We start from the raw sequence: 19,693 nt of genomic DNA on the forward strand, positions 1-19,693 counted from the left end.
CCTCCTACCTCCACCAAATCAGGCTGGTACTTTCCCAACAAATGATTGCCATAATACAATACTTCATTAATCCGATGTTCTTAACCAGAGGAAGCAGTAAGACAGAAATTAGAATGAAGGGTCTTGTTTCTTTAGGGAACATGATAACTAACTAGTTTTCAGGACACAATAAGAGTATGTTCTTATTGAGTTTTCTTACCAGGACTCAAAGAAGTCTACAAAATTCTATCATTGTTGCTGCCCTCCACCACACCGTCCCTCTTGCTGCCTTGCATTACCAAATATTCTAATTAATTTAAGGAAATTAATGTCTACAGATGCTAGAATTAACAGTGGCCAGAATGAAGGGAAAAATCTCTTGTTAGCTCCTATTGTATCAATCACTGTTATTAATTTAGCAGTAATAAAACTCAGCCCCAGTTGGAGAACCGTGACCCTCACCATCTGGTATGGTAATTCACAAAACCTCTAGCTGGGACGCTCCCAGCATCCAGGGGTTGAAATAGGATCATGCTGGGATCAGATCCCTTGGCCCACGCTCCAGAGACCCAGGGCCAAAAGCGAAGGAAAACACCGAACATCAGAATGATGCCATCCCTTGGGTAGCAAGTAGTTTATCATGTGCTTTCCCAGACATCTGGCAGAGCATCTGTGGGGTGGAGGTCAGTAGAACCATGGACCATCAAGTCTGTTATTTTCCATTTACAAAACGGAAAAGAAAAATGGAAATGACCATGCGGTATGCTTCTGTGATCTGGGTACTTGTACCACAAGTACTATTTGGCATTTTATGGCTGCCAAAGAAAGATAATCTGCCACTCATTCAGTCCCACAGTAGAAAGCATTCTCTTGGTGAACAAAATAAATGGAAAGAATTCATCCTTATATATCACACGTTAGGTTGAAGTCAATGATGAATTAACATAGCTAAAACTCACCTTGGAAGGCTTCCCCCTCATTAGCTACCACTTAACTATCTATCTATATTTATTTGTTACAACAAGTATATATGTTTTGGTAAACTTCTCAGTGCCTAGGTTTTATTTATTTATTTATTTATTTATTTATTTATTTATTTATTTATTAATTATTTGAGACGGAGTCTTGCTCTGTCACCTAGGCTGGAGTGCAGTGGTGCCATCTTGGCTCACTGCAACCTCTGCCTCCCGGATTCAAGTGATTCTCCTGCCTCAGCCTCCTGTGTAGCTGGGATTACAGGCACGCACCACCATGCCCTGTTAATGTTTGTATTTTTAGTAGAGGCGGGGTTTCACCATGTTGGCCAGGCTGGTCTCGACCTCCTGACCTCAAGTGATCCACCTGCCTCAGTCTCCCAAAGTGCTGAGATTATAGGCGTGAGCCACTGCACCTGGTCGTACCTAAGTTCTAAATGTTTATTTAAAGATCTGTATATTCTCTACATGCTAAATTTTAGTCAATTCCACCTTAGGATAAAACCGTAAATTTCAGTAATATATCAGACTAAACAAGGAAACAACTCAATTTAAAGACAACAGTTCCAGTCTTTTACTTTGAAATAATATTTTTTAAAGGGGAAATATTTTGTGCTTCTAGATGTTTTATTATTTGTTCTTATAAAACTCATAGTTTCATTTTCTTATAAGTTTTATCATACAAAAACAATAACAGCAAGAATAGACTAGCTTCCTGTATAACTAAAATAATGTGGATTTCATATTCTTCCTTGGGGCATTTCATTTTGGTGTAAAAATAGAATATATCTAACAATCTAAAGTAAGTTAAAATTGCTACATTTTCCATTGATATAATTTCTTTGTGCTTGGAATCCATGTTGGTACTTGCCTTTTAAGATAATAGCCTTATTGCTATTATCTTAAAGATCTCTGAGTGGTAGAGAAAACTAAATAAGATAATCCTTTGAATAAGCTAAGTATAGCAACATCCAAACTCAACTTTTAACTCTCATGGTTGTAGTTAACAAGTCTCTACAAAACCTTTGGCTCTCTTGTTCCCCCATGCTATATCTACGGCAAGCAAGGCCTTTAACCTACCAGACTTTACACACCTGTTGGTCTTTTGTTGGTCTTTGAGTCTGACCTTAGAAGAGAGCTTGACCTGCAGCTGTGCTGCCTGGCAGATTTAATCCTCTGCAGGCTGACTTCATTCTTGTGCTTTATATCAGATGTTATCTGACTGGGTTCAACCATTAGAGAAGGTGCATTGTTTATGTCTTCATTTGGTCCGAATGTTTTGGTGTGAATGTGACCCCTCTTGAGGGCTCTGAACAATTTAAAAGAGCCCAGCAAGATACGAATGGGAAATGTAAGTGCATTGCTGTTTCCAGAAAACCTGTGCTTTATCACCTTTTATTCTCACCTCATAATTACAAAGAAAGGCTGAGTAAAGCAGTAATAGTTCAACAAGTCAGTAACGCAGACACCATGGCCTACTTCCCTTTGATTATCTGTGAAAAAGCATCATGTTAACAACAATGAAAATGGGTATCTAAGATGAATTTGGGAAGGTGAGCCCCCTTATTTTCATATCTTTTAAGACAACTTGTCAGTGAGGGTAATTGCCACAGGCTTTGGGGTCATTGCTGATCCTGACAAAATTTAAACAGCTGCTGCAAGCACCTGTTCTTTATCCCAGGCCCTCACAATTGCTCACAATGTGCTCACAATTCAGAATAAAAAAACTTTATTAAAGCAATTTGATTACTTTTAAATGATGTTTTATTCATGCATGCAAATAATTTTTTAAATTTCATGTCATGTATGTCTTTCTTTCCACATAGGCGAGCCTAACGACCAAAGAGAAAATATAGGAATTAAAGTGTGGCAATGTATACTAACCTTGCAGTGCTGATGAACACCACCAACTCTTACCCATTCTGACCTCAAGCTGATTATTAATGCAGACAGTTAAGCAGGTTTCGAGAAAGATCCCATACGATTGAGTCCTAGAACTTCTTGCTAGCTGCATGGGGCAGTGTTGGAAGTAGACAGTATATTTCTTGAAGAAAAATTTCTATGTCCCTGCCACTATCCCTCAGTGCAGGAGGTGAGACAGAGCACAAAGGGAAGAAGATATGGAGACAGCCGTGGACAACACTAGGTTCCTCTCTGAAACTTGTCAAGGAAAAAAGAGGGAAGTGAGCTTTCATCCAAGATGCTTCCAGGCGCTGCTCTGGTTTCAACAGGTAAGTGGCCCAAGTGATGCTTAGTGCAGGTTAACTGACCTTAGATTCTCTCAGGGAAATGCTTTCTTGTCCCTGCTACACCATTGCCAAGGCAATGGGTGAAAGGGATTCCAGGGCACCGTGGAAATCAAACACCACAAAGAGAAAGAATGGCTGCTTCTTTGCTGTCCTTTGTGTTATGGTTTGAGTGATGGTCCCGAAAGATATGTTGAAGTCCTAACTCCCAGACCCATGAGTGTGACCTTATTTGGAAAGTCTTTGCAGATGTAATCAGGTTAAGATGAGTTCACGTATTAGTCCATTCTCATGCTGCTAACCAAGGCATACCCCAGACCGGGTAATTTATCAGGGAAAGAGGTTTAATTGACTCACAGTTCTGCATGGCTGGGGAAGCCTCAGAAAACTTACAATCACAGCAGAAGGGGAAGCAAACGTGTCCCTCTTCACATGACAGCAGCAAGGAGAAGTGCAGAGTGAAACTGGGGAAAGCTCCAAATAAAACCATTAGATCTCATGAGAACTCACTCACTATCATGAGAACAGCATGGAGGTAGCCGCCCCCATGATTCAATCACCTCCCACTGGGCCCTTCTTGCAACACGTGGGGATTATGGGAACTACAGTTCAACATGAGATTTGGGTGGGGACACAGCCAAATCATATCTGTTCACAACAGATTAGAATGTGAGATTGAATTCAATGGCAGATGTTCTTAAAAGAGAGAAAGGAGACACAGTCATGCACAAGGAAGAAGACCATGTGAAGACAGATGCAGAGATTGGGGTGATGCAGCTACATACCTACCAAGGAATGCCATGAACTGCCAACAGCCCCCAGAAGGTGGGTGACAAGGAAGCAGATTCTCCCTCAGAATCTCTAGTAGGAACCAACCCTGCCAACAGCTTCATTTCAGACTTCTTGCCCCCAGGACTGTGAGAGACTGTTTCTGTTGTTTTAAGCCATGCAGTTTGTGGTGCTTTGCTATTGCATCCCCGACAAATGGATACACCCTGCCATGCAGCAAGACAGTAACCATGCTCTGCTTCCTCCCTGTCCTTCCCAGAATAGAGACTGGGAGACAGTGGACAATGGTAGATCCCTGTGATGCTTACTGATTGAAGAGTGGAGTTTGGCCTGTAAAGTCTCTCTCTGATGGACACAAACCACTGCCACAATAGTAGACCCAACATTCCTTGAGTGTGTGCTACATGCCAGGCTTTGGTGTCACATGTGACTGAAGACAACAACCCTGTGGGGTTGCCCAAATCTCACAGAAGAGGAAGCCCAGGCTCAGATTCGGTCACTTGCCCAGGTCACAGAGCTAGAAGATGGAGAAGCTCAGATAGGGATTCCAACTCCACACCTCCACAAAAGACTACTGTCTTCTTCTTCTTCCTCCTTTTTTTTTTTTTTTTTTTTTTTTTTTGGTTTGTTTTTTTTGAGACAAGGTCTGGCTCTCTCACCCAGACTAGAGTGCAATGACACAATCTTGGTTCACTGCAACCTCTGCCTCCCAGGCTTAAGCCATCCTCCCACATCAGCCTCCTGAGTTGCTGGGATTTCAGGCGTGCACGACCCTGCCTGGCTAATTGTTTTGTATCTTTTTTTAGAGACGGGGTTTCACTTTTCTGCTCAGGCTGGTCTCGAACTCCTGAGCTCAAGTGATGCACCCACCTCAGCCTCCCAAAATGCTGGGATTACAGGCATGAGCCACTGTGCCAGGTCCAAAACTACTGTCTTCTTAGCAATAGTATTAAAATATTTGATGCCTTGTCACATAGTGGCACAAGGAGTTGTTTCCTGAAGAGGGTGGCAACCTTTTCTTTAAGTGTCTGGAATTTAACCCAATGATCCATAAAAATGTTTGCCTCAATTCCATTTTTAGGGTATTGCAGAGAAAATGGAAAGGTAGTAAAGGAAACTAGTTGTTGAATTGGGAAAAGCAATAAAGAGGACTCAGAGAGTGGTGGTGACATTTTTACATTTCTTTATTTGGGTGACATTTTAAATCGCATTCATTACATTTTCTGTGAAATGTGAATGATTTAGCTGTAGCACTTAAAACTAATGAACCAAGAGGCTATTTAGTCAGTGAATAAGTGGGGAACAAATAAGTCTAAATCCACATTGAACGTTTTAGAGGCTCAACCTTTGCTGTAAATGATCTTGTTTTTCTCTCCAAGCCCTAGTCTGTCTTGTAAGAATAATCAACTTGACCCACCTCAAAAGGTGCTTTTGACTCGTAAGACTACCAAATAAAGCCAAGATAAAAGCTGTATGTAGAGATATGAAGATTGTAAATCTTTGGGCTTAAAGGGGCATCTATTCCTGCACAGTGTGAACCAGTCCATTCACAATATGCCAGCCTCAAACATATATTTTGAAATCAAAAGTAATAAACAACCTCTGAGTGTCCATGCATATGCATGTGGCACTCCTTGCATATTTAATTAACCATGCACGTATGCCTTGTGCAGAAGCTATAGATGTGCCTTCGCTTGTATCTGAACTGTCCCTAATCCAAACAAAGCTGTGAGATAGGTTGAAGCTCAGGACTGTGGGGAAGCCTTGAGCTCCTCTGAGGAGTCTATCTTTGGCTTTACCGCACCTCAGGCTGAACATATTTTCTGGAAGGAATTGTGTGGTTTGTTAGCAGCGTCATTCTGAGTACCATGTAGAATACTCACATGTCAGAGTCCATGGACTATCTTCCAACCCCCCAGTTCACTTCCTCTTCGTCCCGGGTATAATACTGGACTACCTTTCCCAGTCTCCTTTGCAATTAGGTGTGGCCATGCAACTGAGTTCTAACCCACGGAATGTGAGTGGAAGTGATATGAGCCATTCTGGGCCACAGTTTTTACGAAGTGGATGTTTCTCCTCCATGTTGTTTTATTTTTTGGCAGATGAATCTAGTTTGAGAGAAGGCCCTAGAGGATGGTGCATCAGAATGTGCAAGGAGCCTGGGTCTCTGAGTCACCAAGTGGAGGAGAACCACTTATCAACCAGGTGCAGACAGTTAAGTGAACAGTGAGCAAGGAACAGACTTCCCTTGTGTTAAGCCATTGAGATTTGGGGACAATTTTAAATGTACTTTTTAATCATAATCTAGCTATTCAAAGTGTAGTTCACGAATTGGTGCTGATTCGTGAACAATTTATTACTAGTCCACAACAAGAGAAGCATAGTTTCTAGAGTAAAGCATTAAGAAGCTTTTATAATAATTTGATACTACCATTATACCTAAGTGTCATGAGTGGATTCGTCTCGTTGAGCAGGGTATAACCGGGTTGAGTACTGATGAACTCCTGTAGTGAGTTGCATATGGCACGAGTGACATACTACTCATGGGCAGTGAGTGTGATCACAAATTGAAAGTAAAAGTTCCCTATAACTGTGTGAGAAGCCCTAGTCTGGCCTATTATAATGAATACAAGCCAGCAACTGAGACTGCTGCAGGTATCTCAACTTTCTGCCTTTACCTATGGTACCATCCATCTACGGCTAGAAACCTGCTGATGCTACCCCCAAATATTTACTGAATACACGTTCTCCCCATTCCACTGCCTCAGCCTTTGCTTGGGCTCCACCCTCTGTCACAAGGATTATTGCCGATTAACTCTCTGCTGCTTCTCCTTCTCATCCAACCCCAAGACTGTCACCAGACTGATCCCTCTAAATGAAAATCTGACCGGAGCAAATCCTACAAGCAACCCTTCCACAGCTTCCATTGCTTCAAAAATAACTTTGACTTCCAATTGGATATTGTCAGAAATTTTAGCGTCATCTATTGCTGCTTTCTCCCTTGCAAACTGTGCTCCAGTGACAGTTGAAATTTCCTGAGTGTGCCATGCTGAATCACGTCTCTGTGCACTTGGGCTTGCTCTTGTCTCTGCCTAGAATCTTCCTTCCTTCCCTCTAAAACCCAATGAAAGACATCTTCATTCTTTAATGCCAGCTGAAGTCCCCAGAGATCTCCTTTGAGTAGTTTCTCCCAAGTAGAATTAAGCCATCTTTTCTCTGTACTTCTCTTACATCTCCTTCCATTATTTTGCTTATCATATAGTACTTACTTTAATTTTTCCTTATCTCACCCCACAAAGCCTTATTTATATGGTGCTGGGCATGGGGTCTGGCCCAACAAAAGGCAGTCTTTCAGTGTTGAATAAAGGAATGAATGAATGAGTAAATGCAGGCAATAATAAACAACTTAACTCATCAACTGGCTTTGCCCTTGCCCTCACTCTTGCCATTTCAGCAAGCAAGGGTCTGTCTCATATTAACTTTCTTCTAATTTGTAATGTATATGGAAAAACACAGGTAGGTGTTGTTAAAGTAAGAGACTTGAAAAAAGAATGGTAACTGGACTCAGCAGCTCTTCATAACACTTTTGTTCATACTTCCATGCTTTGGATTTATGAAGGCGTTAAGTAAGCTTTTTAAATCTTCTGAAGATCTGTGTTAGCACATACTCCTGCTACTAGTGAATTTCTTTTTAATATGGCTTTTGCCATTCCCTTAAAAAAAAATCTACATTCAGGAAGAAATGAGTTGGACATCCACCAGCCTGGTGACAGCTCCCTCTGAATTCATAACATATAATTTTTCCCAGTGTTCTATTTTGAGTACAACCTAAGCCCTCCTCCTCACCACCTTTCTGGAAATTGTTTTGCAGTCTACAAAGAAAATAATCCTTGGACTCAAAAGTTAATAAGCATACAATACAAACTCTAGTACATATTTTGAGACCAGATTCAAACATACTTTTTTTTTTTTTTTTTTTTTGAGATGGAGTCTCACTCTATCACCCAGGCTGGAGTGCTGTTGTGTCATCTTGGCTCACTGTAACCTACGCTTCCTGAGTTCAAGCGATTGTTGTGCCTCAGCCTCCTGAGTAGCTGGGACCACATGTGAGCACCCCCATGCCTGTCTAATTTTTATATTTTTAGTAGAGATGGAGTTTTACCATGTTGGCCAGGCTGGTCTCGAACTCCTGACCTCAAGTGATCCACCCGCCTCAGCTCCAAAAAGTGCTGGGATTACAGGCATGAGCCACTGCGCCGGCCTCAAACGTACATTTTGAAATCAAAGGTAAAAAACAAGGTGAGGTTCGTGTCTGAAAAGAGATTCAGATATACATTTTAGAAGAAAGGGAGTCATGGTATTTGTTGAACAAAGGGCCTATGCCCTTGAGGGAGTAAAATATCAGAAATATTTTTGTTAACTGTGTTTTAAATATTTATAATACATGATATGTGTTATCAAGTTGTTTTGATTACAGAGGGACTGGTTTCCCTCTTCATCGCCCTGACCCTCAGATGTACAAATGCACATACTTAGTGTGGTCATCAGGCTATGATTATACCTTGCCAAGGATTTTCATTATTTACCATCAATGAAAGAGACACCTAAGCGGGGTGGACAAGGAGAGAAGAGGGGAAGGAGGGCCTTCCTCACAGGGAGCAGCAAACTATAACTGTAAGCAAAGGAAAGACTATTTATTGCACACTGCAATGGGAACCAGTCTGGTGGTTTTCAAGTTCCTGCCAATACTCCTGATGCTGTCCGCCCAGTTCTTCCATACTTTGTTGTGGTCTTGATTCAGTCACTTGTGCATGCCACTTGCTCTCTTAGGCTGACGCTGCCAGCAGGCTTTGGAAACTGTGGTTCCCTCCAGACTTTCTGAGGTCTTAAATGGTATTCAAAATTTGCAGAATAGTCAGCCCTTTTTTGTTTTTGTTTTTAAGGGTACAATAAAAAAACATTTTAATAAAGTTATTTTTCACTCATCCCAATGTCAATATCTGAAGTGTGGAATATTATAAATTCAGTTGATATTGACCTCACAGATGAAAGCAAACATTCTAAGTACATATGCTATATTTTTAGTAGTTTGTCAACCTTTTAATGGAAGCATATGTATCAGTTTATCTTCCTGACTTGAGAATAAAAGCCTGTTTATACCAAGGGCTGGATTATTCGGATTTCTCTTTTTGAACATTTTAGAATACCAGCCTCATTATGTTTTGGTGGTAGCTTTGATGTGCTGTGGCTTGGTAACTGAAGGTGTTTGGAAGTAGTACAGGGCCAAATTACACTGAGATGCATCTTTCTCTGAGGATGGTCAAGACAATTTCATAGGGCACAGTCCACTGGGACCGAGGTGGTTTTTTTCTGGAGAATCCATGCAGCCGCTCACTTGCCTGGTATAGATATGTTTATGACAGTCCAGTTTTGGTTTGGCAGCCCACACTTTTGCTAAGAAGGGACTTGGAATAGAAGTGATTGTTGATGACAGCAATCTCTGTGCTAGGGGATGGAAGAAGATAGCTGGAAAGGTTGAAATCTCCTTGAATTTTCTTCAAATTTTGGAATATTTGTATTATACATAATGAGATATCTTGGGGTTGGGACCCAAATCTAAACACAGAATTTATTTATGTTTCATACACACCTCATACACATAGCCTGAAGGTAGTTTTATATAACATCATTTATGATTTTGCATATGAAAGTTGTTTATGTTTTGACTGCAACCTGTCCCAGGAGGTCAGGTGTGGAATTTCCCACTTGTGTGTGGTGTCACGTTAGTGCTCACAAAGTTTCAGATTTTGGAGCTTTTTGGATTAGGGATGTGCAGCCTATAATGGCCTGTTTTGTTACAATCGACTAATAGAGATTTAGGTGGGGCGATACCTGGAGTCTCTTCTGTGACTCCAAGGTGGGTGTTTAACATATTAACAGTTGTTTTATCAATGGCTCCTTAAATTCAAGAGAGGAATGGTCACCTGCCCCATCACCAAGATTCAAGTTGAACACACGACCTGGTCTTCTGTCTACCACCAGGAGCCTGCAGCTCCTGCTCCAGTTGGTAAGTCCCTGAGACATATACCTGTCATCTTCTAACTCTACACCTTTTAACTTGGTGGGATTCTAATAAATGCCATTTTTAAAGATCTTTTGGGGCCGGGCGTGGTGACTCACACCTGTAATCCCGGCACTTTGGGAAGCCAAGACAGATGGATCGCCTGAGGTCAGGAGTTCGAGACCAGCCTGGCCAACATGGTGAAACTGTCTCTACTAAAAATACAAAAAAAAAAAAAAAAAAAAAAAAAAAAATTAGCTGGGCATGGTGACGGGCACCTGTAATCCCAGCTACTCAGGAAGCTAAGGCAGAAGAATTGCTTGAACCTGGGAAGTGGAGGTTGCAGTGAGCCGAGATCACGCCACTGCACGCCAGCCTGGGCAACGAAAGCAAAACTTCGTCTCAAAGAAAAGAAGAAAGATCTTTTGGTGGGGAATTCAATACTTTTTCTTAAAGTAAACCATACTCTCTGTCTTTTAATTCTCTCTCTCTTCTTCTTCTTTTTTTTATTTTTATTTTTGATACAGAGTCTTGCTCTGTTGCCCAGGCTGGAGTGCAATGGCGTGGTCTCAGCTCACTGCAACCTCTGCCTCCTGGGTTCAAGCAATTCTCCTGCCTCAGTCTCCTGACTAGCTGAGATTACAGGCATGCACCACCTCGCCTGGCTAATTTTTGTTTTGGTTTTGGTAGAGATGGGGTTTCGACATGTTGGTCAGGCTTGTCTCAAACTTCTGACCTCAGGTGATCCACCTGCCTTGGCCTCCCAAAGTGTTGGGATTACAGGTGTGAGCCACAGCGCCTGGCCCTTGATTCTCTATCTTTTTATATTCAGAGCTCCACATCTTTCAGTAGTATAAATACTGCTCATTCCGCATCAGGACTCACTTTCCTTCCTTCTCTTTCAAGGTTTTAGGGTTACCTTTGAGTTACCTGTGGTCAGCCGAGAAGAAATGAACAATTTATTCTATTCTGAAAGAGCAACATGCATTGAAATTCTGGACCCCGCAACTGATATTTTGCAGCTTGTTCTCCCAATCCCAAGCTCAGAAACAGCTTTCCATTGAGCTCATACAGACCTCTTCTCCTACTGTAAGAGGGTGGGAGTAGGGCTGGGGGTGTTGGTGAATAGTGACTCTTTTCACCAAGGGGCCAGGCACTGTTGTTTATTAATAGCTATGTGGTGAAAAAGCATGACTTAAAAGCTAGGAGAACAAGAACAAAAATTTCTCTACTCAATCAAAGAGTGTGTTACTGTACAACCAGGGTAGCTGTAGATGGCCCCTAATTCATAAAATGATTGTGTTTTAGAAAACTCAACATATACGCATGTGTCAGTAAATTGGTTTGTCTGGGGCTTCCAGTGGCTTTCTCTCACGAAAAAGGATGAAAGGGAACCTATGGAAGCTTACCGAATCCATAATAATATTAGCTAGCAATAGTTAACACTTAATCTCTTACTCCCTGCAAGGTACAACAACTATTATTATTAGCTATTATTATCACCTCTATATTGCAGAGATAAGACCAGCATTCCAGGGGTTAGGCAACTGAAGGTCACAGAGCCAGTAAGTGGTAGAGACTTAAATCTGGTAGGCTCTTTGCCATTCTTCTCTACTTACTGCTGGCATAACAGGGTGAAAAGGACAAGGAACACTGGCCTGAAACTGGCCTCAAACGTTGGTTTCCTGCAGGAGAGAGACTGACCACTTTGGAAAAACAAAGCAAGAGAGGAAGTGATTTTTATTTCCTGCCCTTATGTGTACAGTAGGCCTTCAGCGAATATCTGAAGAAGTCAACTCCAGTTTTGTGCCTTTTCCTCTCTCCCAGGCAACCTCTAGCGTCAGCAAACCTAGATGACTTCTGGTCCCTGCCACAAGCAGCTCAACCACCCCAATCACCAGGCTGCCTGTCTTACCATCAAGTCCCACTCCTAATCCTATGGAAATAACCAGGCCATTAATTCACTCAGTTCGTATTTATTATACTACATGTCTACTGTGTGCTTTGTTAATTCCTGGGAATGCAGCAATAAACAAGAGACCTTGTTTCTACCCTCACTAAGCAAGAAAACAAAGATATACATAGGAATTACCATCTGTATTTTGTTCAAGAAGAGAAAGCAAACCTGGATGTTCAATAAAAAGATTAAAATTAAGATCAGCTAAATGATGAGGGATTCATATTATAGAATATAATGCATCCATTGAAATGATTATATGGGTTATACAGAAAAACTTACTGCCATGGAAATACATCTACATTCTATGAATTGAAAATAGTTAATACAAATAGTGTATTTGGGGTAAAAATATAACAAGACATAGATAAGCACTAACAACAACAACAACAAAAAATAAACTAAAAGGGGTCTCACTATGCTGCCCAGGCTGGTCTTGAACTCCTGGCTCAAACAATCCACTTGCTTTGGTCTCCCAAAATGCTGGGATTACAGGCATGAACCACCATGCCCAGCTGAATTTTTTCCTTATATGGCTTTGCCTTACTTGAGGTGAAAACTTTATGGTGTCATTCTACTGATAAGTCTCTTGAGTCAGAAGCACCATTTCACTGATAGGTTTACACTTACCAGTTTTTCCTTCTTTCATTAGTATAATAAGCAAGTCAATCATTTGAATGTAATTAAATAACGATATTCAACAGGAATATTAGTTTGAGTGACATGTAATAACAACATTCAACAGGAATATTAGTTAGAATGACGTGTAACGTTTTAGGTCACCAACAGTTATTAATGACAATTTCTTTTTCTTCTTTTTCTTTTAGCCTTTAGGATTCAAATAAGAAAGTCTGCCTTTGCCAGAAAGCAGGGACGATGCAACCTTCTTCAAGGCCAGCCCCGGGCAGATTCTTTAGACCTGAGGTCAAACTGTAAAATGAACAATTATCTTTCCTGCTGGCCAGGCACCCCCTGAAGTCCTGCCCTACCCTGATCTCTGAGCATGTCACCTGCCCTGGACACACTGCTTTGGTAAAAGAAGCACCTCATTGTTATCAACACCCACCAGACAGCACTGCAAGCTAGTTTTCCATTCATTTCAGACAACTCTCCGTATCTGTCCCGTTGAGGTAGACTTATTTCTGTTCTAATGAAATTGAGTCAGAAATGAATTTTTAAAATTCTGGAGGGATTAATAACTTATTTCTCTTGAACAAAGTTTTGATCCCAGTTTTTATTTATCTGTGTAAAGCAAATAATTGCAGTACAGATCTGTAGAACTGCTTCTGTTTGCTCCAAATATCTGGCCAGAGTTTGTCTAGTGCCTGTTAAGTAGCCAAGGAGGGAAATCTTCCCAAGCAGGTAGGCATAGAAGCCAGCTGAAATGGCTGAGGAATGCTCTGCTAAATCCATGCAGAGCCCTTTGTGCCAGGCCCTTGGTCACTCATCTGGTGCCCATCTCAGCCTCACACCTGGCCTATGGCATCTCCAAAGCCTCTGATGGGGCTTTGGGTGCCTCATTGCCGGGTCAGTCAGAGCGATCATGTTGCCTGCTCATGACATTGCCTCCAGGTTCTCAAACAACCTAGGATCCCAGTTAGTGAGTGAGCACATCCAGGACTGGCCTCTGCCAGTTCCAAACATGCCAGGATCCAATATAGTTAGATAGTTATTACACATTTATGATGTTATTTTCACTCGAGTTACCTTGAACATTGGCTTGTTCATGAGTTATTTTGCAAATGCAGAATGAACCTCAGTGTACATATCAATATGCATGATAGGAAAGCAATAAAGTATAGGTCAGAAACAACCACCATACAAAGATACTAGCATCAAGACATTTTCTTCCCTGACTATATAGTGATTGATAGCTCCTGAGATCAACAGACCCAATTTGTAATTCTCATAAAAATTACACATACACACACACACACACCCTATCTGGTTTTACTTGTTTGTCTAGTTTTGGAAAGAATTTTAGATAAAGGAAAACTTTATTCTAACAGTCCACATTTGCCCATATAAGTTTCTATTTCTTATTTGGGAAAAATTGCCATTTCCAAAAATAAGTACAAGGGAGACTGACATAAATTTCCAAATACCTCCGTGAATATCTTATATTCCATGTAAGGTAATTTTGAGCTCTTCCCCAGCAACAAGTTATTATGTATAAGAAGAAGACACACTGTTTATAATGTATTTTCCACCAAAGAGCTGAAAGCAGTTTACAGGCATGACCTCATTTGGTTTTATAACAGTCTGTAAGACTGAAACAGACTGTATTTTTTTATATGTTTAGGTAACAGATATTGAAGTCATCATATTGACACCCCCACACCAAGTCACTATATTACATACTATATTGGAAACAAGAATCTCTGTATGACTCCAAACGTCTGAGTTTATGTTAGCTAGCCAAGATTGCAAGTGGCTGAACATCAAACTACAGCAACAGCCAACTTAAATTACAACACACCAGTGTAAATAAAGAGGCCATGAGTAATATGCTTTGTACAGCAAACCCTTACACTCAGTTTGAGAGGATCACTACATTCTGCTGCATTCAAGGATACTGATCTCGTTTGGCTATCCCCCCAGCATCTCATGTTGAATTGTAATCCCCAGTGTTGGAGGTGGGGCCTGGTGGGAGGTGTTTGGGTCATCAGGGCAGATCCTTCATGGCTTGGTGCTGTCCTCTTGTTAGTGAGTGAATCCTTGCGAGATCTGGTTGTTGTAAACTGTGGCACCTCCTCCTACCACTGGCTCTCTTCTTGCTCTTGCTTTCGCCATATGAAGTCCCTATTCCCCTTTATCTTCCACCATGATTTTTAAGCTTCCTGAGGCTTCCCTAGAAGCAGATGCTGGTGCCACGCTTCCTGTACACCCTGCAGACTCGTCATCAGTCCAACCTCTTTTTTTTTTTCTTTCTTTTGAAATAGAGTTTCGCTCCTGTTGCCCAGACTGGAGTGCAATGACGTATCCCAGCTCACCACAACCTCCACCTTTCGAGTTCAAATGATTCTCTTGCCTCAGCCTCCCAAGTAGCTGGGATTATAGGCATGTGCCATCATGGCCAGCTAATTTTGCATTTTTAGTAGAGACAGGGTTTCTCCATTTTGGTCAGGCTGGTCTTGAACTCCCGACCTCAGGTGATCCACCCGTCTCAGCGTCCCAAAGTGCTGGGATTATAGGTGTGAGCCACTGCGACTGGCCTAAACCTCTTTTCTTATAAGTTACCCAGCTCAGGTATTTCTTTATAGCAATACAAGAATGGCCCAATATAGATTTATAGGAAAACACTGACATTATAAAGTAATTCCTTATCTCATGAAAGGGAGGCCTACTGATTACAACCACAGAGGTGAAGGTATTAATATCTGCTTTTCCTGTTTAGTGATCATTCATATTTTGTAAGTACTTACTGAGTATCCACAACTATATCTCCTCCTGTGCCTGAATACAGAGCTGACATTGTGCTGGATGGCAGTACAGAAAAATGTGAACTCCCTCTGGGTGTTACAGATTGACTAGATAATAGAGTCCTGGTAGTATTCAAAACGTTTTCCCACTAGCATATGCAAACCCTATCTGCATGTGGATTACATTCAAATGTGTCCAATGCACCATCTTCATTGTACCCTGTGGCTGTGGAGCATGGTGGTCGTGGGCACTGATTCTAATGACAGACTGCCTGGGTTCAAATTCCAGCTCCACGGCTTACCAAATGTGGGGCTTTCAGCAAGTTACTTAAAGTCAATTTTTTCGTCTGCAAAGTGGGGCTTTGCAGATGCAAAAACTATCTACCTACCTTTTTTTTTCTTAACCTACCTCAGAAGGTAAATATGAGTTATTAAGTGTAAAGTGCTTACAATATAATACCTCACACACAATAAGTGCTACGTGAGTGTTGGCCATATTGTTCTACTCCCCCAGAGGACCCAATGCAAAAACACGGTGGAGTCAAGAGGCTGTTGAGAGATGCATAGCGAGACTGCAGAGAAGACAATAAATGCATGAGACAAAAATGTGATAAAAATAACGAAGAAGTTTTTATCATTTTCTAAGGCAATGAAAATTAGGAATGAGTTCTTCAAAGCAATGAAAATCTCAACTGAAGCTGATGAGCTTTTTCCCATAACCTAAGTAGAAAAGAGAGTCTGAACCTGATATGAAAAGGTACATATGCATAGATAGATAATAGTGTTTTGCACTGAAAAAGCATTTTAATAACTTAATTACCTTAGACAAGTCATTTAAAAAATTTATGTTTCTTTTTCCTCATCAGCTCAACAGAAGGTTTCTACATATTTGAAGCTGAGGAGAGAGCTTGGAGATCTTTCACACAAGAAGTAATCAATATAAATTTGATGCACACATGAATGCATAGATTCATCTATACTCGTATTGAAAAGAAACAACCTTCTGGCATGTACTACATTCATTTTATTTCATTTCAACATACACTTATGAAACAGCTGTACTTCTCCAGGTGTTGGGTAAGATGGCGGGAAGACAAAGATGAGTGTGCCAAACTCTGTGGCCTTACGGAATTCACAGTCCAAAGGAAAAGGTAAAACCTGATGTACACTAATCCTTGTGCACTAACCAGAGACAAAGTACAGGATTGCGAGAGATAGGGCTTCTGTTAAAGACACGGCCCAAACTGAATCAAAATTCAGTTTGATTTTCCTCATGGTAGAGTGCAGAGGACGGGGACAAGGGCCAGAGGAATAGGATGCAGAGAAGCCCCACTAGGTGGGCATTCCCTGAGCCTGAAGAAGGTTAAATGAATTCTCTCAGCAGGTCCGCTACATGCACTCAGTGGCCACTGTACTTACCACTCTGTGCAGTTCACAGTGGAGAAATTGGCAACTCAGAAAGGGAAAAATCTCTTGGCCCTGGTCAAGTAGCTAGTGACAGGCAGATCCAGTTTCCACTTGTTTCTGTCCCACCCGAGAGCCCTTGACACCATCCTACAGTGTCACATCCATGCAGGGCAAAATCCTTTCCAGCCACACCAGGTCATCTGGACAGCCAGGCTCCAATGGGTTTGAGCTAAGTCTTAAAGCTGTCACCTGACCAATGATTCAGGAAGAAATATTCAGGGGGAGGAATGGAAGATGATCAAAGGCTAGAAACTGATAACTGTTTCCCAATAAATGCTTATTTGTACTCAACCTTTTTCTTTATTTTTATTTTTAGAGGCAGGGTTTCTCTCTGTTGCCCAAGATGGAGGGCAGTGGTACAAGAGTAGCTCACTGTAGCCTAAAACTCCTGGGCTCAAGCAATCCTCCTATGTCAGACTTCCAAATAGCTAAGACTATAGGTATGCCCCACCATGCCTGGCTAATTTTTTAAGAAAGATTTTTTCAGAGATGGGGTGTTCCTTTATTGCCCAGGCTGGTCTCAAACTCCTGGGCTCAAGTAATCCTCCTGTCTCAGCCTCCCAATGTGCTGGGTTCATATGTGTGAACCACCATGCCTGCCCTCAATGGTTTTCATAAACACATCTGAGCAAAGAGGTAAAACCCAGCCACCCAATTTCAATAATACACAATCCTTGGTTAAAAAGTAGATAGGATGTTTGAGTTCTGCAAATGTCAACTCACAAAAATACTAAGACGATGCCATAGTATTTTTGTCTTGATACTTACAAGTTAGGCTTAAGTGAAATATTCACTATTTTTTTTAACAGGAAGAGAAGAAATCAATAAATTAGTGGCAGTTTTGCCTGCCATAATTAGTCACTGCCAGAACATAGTCATTCTGAAAAGAAGAGAATTCCTGTTTTCTGGGTTGAACACACGCTCAGTGCCAAGATGGTGAAATCTAACCTTCCTTTCAATCTCTTGCCCTACTGTTTTTCCTAAGTTATATTTATTTACTTCTTGTTTTCAGTGCATATCAAAATAATTCAGAAAGCCAACCATCTTAATAAAGAGATTAAATACAACCTAATATAACCATCCTAAATAAAGAGTTTTAATAAAGAAATAAGTTTATTGTCCTAGTAATAACTTATTTATAATGATAAAAATCATAAGCATACACAGTGGAGTTATGATGGAGGTACAGAGAATAATGAAAATACCTAGGCAAAATTGAAGTGTGTGTATTTATAACACTGAATCACATAGGCATTTATACTGCTAATGTGATAATAATCACTATTCATTTGATTCATCTATTAGAACGTGAAGGTGGTAAAAAATTTCTTTCCAAAGTTAGAATAACTTTGGTTGGCTATCTTCCTCAATTCAATCACCTAGTTAATTGATCAGATCTTCATTTTACATTGGGTTGTTGAAACATAAGTTTAAACCCTCCGAAGGGGGCCTTCCAGTCACTATCCTAACTTTAGAGCTTGTATTAGTCCATCTTCATACTGCTGTGAAGCAATACCCAAGATTGAGTAACTTATGAAGAAACAGAGGTTTAATGGACTCAGTTTCACATGACTGAGGAGGCCTCACAATCATGGTGGAAGGTGAAGGAAGAGCAAAGGCATGTCTTACATGGCAGCAGGCAAGAGAGCTTGTGCAGGGGAACTGCCCTTTATAAAACCATCAGATCTTGTGAGACTTATTCACTATCATGAGAACAGCACAGGCAAGACCAGCCTCTATGATTCAATTATGTCCCATGGGGTCCCTCCCATGGCACATGGAGATTATGGGAGCTACAATTCAATATGAGATTTGGGTGGGGAAATAGCCAAACCATATCAGAGCTTTCTATCCAATGCAGTCAGGCTAGTGGGAGTTGGAAAGAGGCGCTTCTATCCACAACACAGCATTGCTAGAGCTGCCTGATACCTGAAGGAGTGAGTCAAGGCCAATGTTGACTTAGATTTCTTTAACATCCTTCTTCCTAGGATCTTAGGAGTGCAAACCAACTCACATAAATTAGATTCTCCCAGTATTTAAGTGTTGCTTTAAGAGTACTACAAGGCACATTCAGACTTTTAAGGTACCCCAGTGACCAGAACAGTGGCAAACACACAGTTGGCATTGATTAAATAGTGGCCAAATAAACAGATGAATGAATGAATGAATTTATAAATATTTAAACCCACATCATTAAATATTTATTAGAAATACAAAAGCACTTTCTGAAGTTTTTGTTAAACAAAGAAACTGGATTCATTAAATCCATTATGTTTAAAGAATCCTAGTGTAATATAAAGAAATAAATAGATTCATTCTTATCATTTTCCAAACTTCCCACAGTGACTGGCCAGAGTAATTCCAGAGTAAACAGAAACAGAACTGAGACTCCTGCCCGTGAGGACAGATTTCACAGTCTACTTCTGCATGGTTCATTAATTTATAATTTGTGAAACTAGCAAGAGAAGAGCCTAAATAAAACACAAAAAGAAAATGAATAATTTATTTGTTCTACCTTTTGGGTTCCCAACTCTCTATTATTGATTCTTGATTATCTGAGTTAAATTGAGCAAGGAATAAACAAATCCCAGGTAATATTATATTCATTTTAGCCAACTAATTAAACTACTCATCAACCATTTGTCAGAGCTGCAATGCAAGGAAAAGCTACTCAGCAAGCTTTCATTAATTTAATTGTTAAATTGACTCTTTGAGTTTCATCTCGCTAATCTTAGAACAATGTGGCCCAGAAAGTCCAGAGAATAACAAAATAGAAAAGCAAAATGTCCAAATAGTCT

Source organism: Piliocolobus tephrosceles, chromosome 5, assembly GCF_002776525.5.
Source record: "Piliocolobus tephrosceles isolate RC106 chromosome 5, ASM277652v3, whole genome shotgun sequence".
Lineage (NCBI taxonomy): Eukaryota > Metazoa > Chordata > Mammalia > Primates > Cercopithecidae > Piliocolobus > Piliocolobus tephrosceles.